Consider the following 6,575-nt stretch of genomic DNA (forward strand, 5'->3'; position numbering starts at 1 on the left):
AAAAATCTGGAAACTAAACTTCATTTTCACCCTTGACTATTGTAGGACACACACACATCAATGAAACTAAACACATTTTTGCTATAAATTCAGTTAATTTTAGTTAGTTTTGTGAACACTCATTACAGTTTTAGTTAGTTTTGTGAACACTCATTACAGTTTTAGTTAGTTTTGTGAACACTCATTACAGTTTTAGTTAGTTTTCCTTTTTTTGTTTTTATTTTTATTTCCGTTAACGAAAATGTTTTTTCACTTCTAGTTTTCGTTAACGATAATAACCTTGATGTGGGCATTGTTAAAGAGAAGGATGCACTGACCAGATCAGCAACATCAAAAGGCCTGAAAGGTCACAGAAGACGACTCAAGTGGATGATTGCTGCATTGTTTCCGTGCTTAAGAAAAACAACTTCACAACATCTAAATGACTGAAGAATACACTTGACTTGGAGGTAGGTGTATCAATGTATGTCAAAGTCTACAATAAAGAGACGCCTTCATGAAAGGAAGCATGATTAAATAAAAGTTTAGAACAAGGTGCAAACCACTGATTACATTCAAGAACAAGGGCAGGTTAGCCTTCGTCAGCAAACCTTTAAAAGAGCTGCACACTTCTGATTGATATTTATTTATATACTTTTTGTCACATGAATTCAAGAACTCAAGATTAATGTGTACAAGAATGATGGCAAGAAAAAAGCATTGAGAAGGAGATAAAGAGGTCGTGATCCAAAGCATGCCGCATCCGTTCATGAGTGTTTTTTACTTTTGGTAAATTCTGCAAAACTGAGAATGGATAAAGACCCAAAGCAAACTGCAAAAGCAACCCAACAGTTTCTCAACGCAAAGAAGTGGGATGTTGCACTAGGCAAGGCAAGTTTATTTATGTAGCACAATTCAACTGCAAGGTGATTCAAAGTGCTGCAGAGACATTAAAACTACTCAGCTTCTTTATGGGCTTTTGAAATACTTTGTAATTATTTCCAATGTAACATGACAGCAATGGTGGCATACTAGAAAAAAAGGCTTTAAGATGTAAAAAAAATGCAGCATGATGATATAATGAATTTTTAAAAATGACAGTAGGATTATTTTACCCTGTGGTAGGCTGGCGACCTGTTCAGGGCGTACCCCACCCGTCAGCTGCTAGGATGAGCTCCAGCACCTACAGCCCTGAACTGAAATAGTTAAAAATCAATAACTGTCAGTAATAACATTCAGAAAACATAAAAATGTGAAAAAAGTAAAATAATAATTATGTTCTTATTAGCAACAAAACCCGGCGTAAGAAAATCTAAATAAGTCTGAATGTTCACTTTAAAGTCTCAGCCATCTTTAATAAGACGATTAGTATTTTCCATATTTATATACACAACTTACTTGAGAGAAACTTGACAGTAATTTGACTCTAAAAAAGTCGGGTGCTCCTCCTTCACTCCTCTGCTGAGGGTAATTTAGACCAGTTTGTCAAGCACAGGATACTCTCATAAATGAGGAAGAGAGTCATTAAAGATGAGGATGTTAATTTCAGCATGGATGTAACCTTAATGTTCCAGAGCAGAATATAATGATGCTGAAGTGAGCGATTGTGCATAAAGGATGGGAGTAATTATTACTGGCTCTCTTACGCTTATGTATGCCCTTCCCAAAATAGCTGTGGTTGGAGTGGTGCTGGCGATAATGATGGTGCAACAGCAAAAAGCAAAACTCACAAAGAATGATTGTTTGACTGTACCACAGCATTGCTGCCAGTACACAGTACTTATCAGGGCTGCAGGAGTCGAGGAGCATCTGTCATCTGAATAACAACGATGATGAGTGCGTTACTCATAGTTCACATGATGCACATATCCAAAGGCTTTTGTCATCCTTAACAAAAGAGAGACAGGCCACAGGAAAGTGTCATCACGCACGAGTCGAGGGGGGAGGTCCGGACAAAGTGGCTGGGAACGGAGGAGGAGGGAAGATGGTCGAGGCACTCTTTAATCGTTCTTTGCCAGAAGAGGCTGGGGTGCCCAGGGGAGAGAGAAGATTACCAAGAGATCAATTCCAGCACATGGCTGGCTCTGCTGACATCTCAAGGTAGTGCGCTGCAGTGCCCCCCTGGGACACAGCTGCCAATACAGGCTGGCATTACTGCAGATTTACTGTGAAGGGGACTTCGAGAAAGGCCAGGGGAGGCTTTTGGTGAGAGTTAATAGCTAGAGGATTACATAAAATGTTAAAGTGTAACGAGGGTGGAACTGCCTGACTACGCTAATTTAAAGCTGCAAAGAGAAAAAAAAAGTTTTCAAACCAAAATAATCTTCAAGCCCACTTTAACAGCATTTCCTGGGTTTTTATCCTCATGTCTCACCGTTCATCAGTGAAGAAACACGTTGGTTCAGGTATGGCAGAGCCTTTGGCTTTTGTAAACACATGAAGTATGGAAAGAGAAGTCAACAAATCTGTGTGAGCCAGGACTACAAATTATTAATTGTTGCTATTCTCACCTGCAGTAATATACTGCAAAATTGGCTCCATGTTCTTTGTGCATACAGGGGAAGCAGGAAGGCCATGACATCAGGACATAACAGCAGGTATCAATGAAAACAGATGAGAGTGATTATGTCAGGCACAGCCTCATATTACAGTAAAATCAACAATTAATGTAAAAATATAATCTTTATAAAGTGGGATTAAAAGTTAAAAAAAACTCACAGCCACTGTTGAAGAAGCCAATTTTCATGTAATAACATCACATGAAAGCACAGGGTTGCTTAGCCAGCGTGTCCCACACTTAGTTTCTACACATTCTTCAGCTCTGATCAAATGTTCTGATTTTATGTGGATCAGCTGCTTTGTTCTTAGTCCCCCTTTGAACCGTCCTTATTTAAAAGAATCCAGGAAATGCCTCTGATCTGTTGTTGTAAATGTGACAACCTACTCTCAGCGTGTGTGCAGTCTGCTTATGCTCCAAACCTATAATAAAGAGTGAACAGCCTCTGTTTAAGCAATGGAGCGTGCGCTGTGCATGGTCACATGACTCTCCAGAGGTAGGCGTCTTTCCTTGTAAAGCCATCAGCAGATTGCAGCTACACCAGCAGTCTCCCAGTTATTATTGTACACCGAAACATTTTAGTGGATCAGCATTTAGTTCTAAATCCAGATTTATGATCATCACAAGAAGTAAATCTTGTAACATATGAGCCAAAACTAGTTGTTTAAAATAAATCCATAAACACTTTGATATCTTCTGCTCATATTCTCATATGTAAATCATCATTTCAAAACTGTTAGTAATATTGCACAAAGAGTTATCACTGCTAAATAAACAGACTCAGTTTGATAGAGTTTGATTTAATTTTTCATTTATGTAGCACCAGTGCCAACAACAGACCTCTTAAAGCTGTTTGCAATATGTTACAACTTTAGAGGCAAAACTCCAACAATCAGATGACGACCAGGGTCATCTAATAAGGCCTGCATCGATTGGGTAGAGTTGGTGTTTCCTGATGAAATCCTCGCTGAATGCTGAGTGGTGCGTTTCTATGTTCTCTACATTTAAACTCAAATGTCTGAATAGATCAGAATGTTTGAGCACTGATATTCAAATCAACAGTGTGAACAGCTGTAACCAGGATGTTTCGCGGGTCGACTGGTAGATCCCTTCTGCTTACAATGAACACAGAGTCAGTTTAATGTCCTGAAATATTTCTCTGGACACACCTCATAGTGTCAGATTCAAAGGCCCGTGACGTCATACTCAATTAAAGACTGAACTTAATGACGAGGACCCGAGCACCGCAGCAAACGGACATAATGCTCCAAGAGGGAGAGTCTGAGAGGGAAGGGCAGGCAGAGGACAGCCTGTTACTTTAGCTCAGGGTTACATGAGCGCATGCATTGTGTGTGTGTGTGTGTGTGTGTGTGTGTGTGTGTGTGTGTGTGTGTGTATCCAAGAGTACACTTTGCTGACAGCCTGTTACTGCAGCTTAGGAAAATATTTGTCTGTTCTTCTGTATCACCGACAAACTTTACTTTTCAAAAACAATTTTAAGTTGACTACAGAATAGCAGGTACAACTAGGGCTGTCCAGAGTGGCTGGACTGCAAGTGGCTGTTGTCTAATGCTTTGGTTACTTGAGCAATGATCGGTGTTTTGTGGCACAAAGTGAATATGCTGCGAAAACTTAAGTTGTAACTTTGGCCTGCTGAATGAAATTCAAGTTCATTAAGAAGAGTGAAAGATTCATTAATGAATGTGGTTATAACAACTAACAACAGACAGATGAGGCCACCTACGGGTTATATGTGTGGGACAGATGAGGACCATTGAATGGGCTGATAAACAATCACCCAAGTGAAGTATTGCTTACGGTGACAAACCCACAGAAATCTGTCACAGGAGCCTGCAGTTCCCCTTTAGCCAACATGTTAGTGGATGCATGAAGAACCTGAGCATCCATTTTTACTGTTGGGAGAAGTCACAGCAGCTGGAGAAATGCTATGCAGTCATATACAGGAGTTTGCAGAGTTTCGTAAAGTTACCTGTATCTTACCATCTATGCATGCTACCTTGATAGTTTAGCTCCCACTGAGGTTCTGCTGCTGTTCTTTACGTCCTGTCAGTACATTGGAATATGTGCATTTCCATCCAGGCATCTTAAACAGTAAATGAAATGAAAATACTGTGAAAATGAAATTCATTTACACTTCTGCCTTTCCTGTTCATATCTAATATGAACTATGAACTCAACAGACCTGGTGAGGACACACTGTAAAGGGACTATTAATGTTTAAAAAAAGTACATAGAGGTGAATATAATGGTAACTGGATACTGGATGCACAGTTTTTTAATGGCCTGAATTTAAGGTCCAGTTAGTGCCAGGTTTTGTTGCATGAGTCCCATGAAGATTTTAGCAGTCGTTTTAGCAGTGAAGGGCGGCGTGGACAGCAGGGACCGTGCAGCTTCTATTTATGGTGAAAGCAAAGCTACAAAGAAGGCCACAGCTAACAAGACAGCCTTCCACTTCCACTGTCCCCTGAGGACAGGGGGCACAGAGAGGACAGATAGAGCTGAAGCCTGGGAGTCCATCGAGGGAACGCTGTTCTCCTGGGCAATTTGCATGCTCTAATATTAATTGCTATTGGAAATGCTTGATTTGATTAAAGAGGGGGGAGTCCCAGCGGGAAAGCACGGCTCACTGCTGCTGAAGAGGAGGGAGTGGCATCTTTGTGCCTAACCTTGTTATGTTGAAAGGCGGCAGTCAATACTCCTCACGCACGCACACTCACACGCTCAGTCTCTGGAGTTTGTTTGCACATTTTTACACGTGTTTTGTTCCACAGATCACTGACACAATAGCTCCTGCACATGAAAGATTCATAGCAAAAGCGTTGTAGACGTATTCAGGAATACGCACGTAACTGCGCACAAACTGTGAACCGTACACGTGTTTAATAAATGATTTGCTTCCACTGAGCTCCCTTCACATTTTCATCAGATTAAACTATTGCAGATACGCACACAACAAATTTAGCATTCAGACAAGGTTAAAGAATTGATCATGTTGTTTGATATGGAAATGCAGCCTAAGCACACTGTATCAGCCGAACATTTGCATTCTGCTGATCACTCCTTAATTCATAGCTGAGGTTTTCTCTGCATCTTTTGTTTTGGCTCTGAAGGATCTTTTGTTTTGACTGCAAAGGGCATATTTGTCCCCTGGCCTTAGCACAAATAGGAGTTGACAATAAAATATAGCTTGCAGGAGAATTTGCAATTGGCTACGAATGCGAAGCAGCGCCGCTATTGTGTCACCACGGGCTGATTTGCATAAACGTGTGTGTGAGCACAAGTACACGTATGCTGCACATGCATGAAGCGTCTTATGACACGGACACGCAGCACTCAGTGTGTAATCACATGTATGTGTAGGTTACACAGACCACGCTTAGTGTGTCTTAGGTTTTGACCTCCACCCAAGAACATTAGCATACAGTACCGAGGCTCGAAGCAGGCTTATCTTAATGGTCTTCAAATGAAACTCGGCGAGTTAAATCTGGAGCTCAACAGACTTACTCGGTAGATTACTGGACTGCACAGAACACCGACTGATGAACTTGGAATTCCTCAGAGGCTTCCGCCATTAATTCCTGTCACTGTTCCAGGACACACACACACACACAGCACACACACACACACACACACGCGTCTTTCATTTGAAGCACTTTATTCAGCCTGCTTTTGTTTCCCGTCGGGACGTGACTGGTGGTGTAAACAATGCAAACAGACAATGTTTCATTAAAATCCTCATCAGAGGTGCAGGCAGTCTGATTTTGGTTCGTGAATAGGCTGTAAATTTATACTTGTGAGAACATGCGCTGCAGAATCCACTGTTGCGTTTAATAGCAGCCACAAAATGTGATTGTTTTGTCACAATTTATGTTTTTCTTGCATTGTATAATTGCGATATACTATTTTTATTTTTATTTTTGCCTTGTCTCAATTTAAATTTGACACTCTGAAAGTAAAGCAGCTCCGTGTCAGCTGACCAGAACCTACTTGCACAGGTTGAATGAGTTATTTCATGTGT

The sequence above is a fragment of the Haplochromis burtoni genome, unplaced genomic scaffold (genome assembly GCF_018398535.1).
Source record: "Haplochromis burtoni strain Fernald_Lab_line unplaced genomic scaffold, NCSU_Asbu1 Contig_35, whole genome shotgun sequence".
NCBI classification, from domain to species: domain Eukaryota; kingdom Metazoa; phylum Chordata; class Actinopteri; order Cichliformes; family Cichlidae; genus Haplochromis; species Haplochromis burtoni.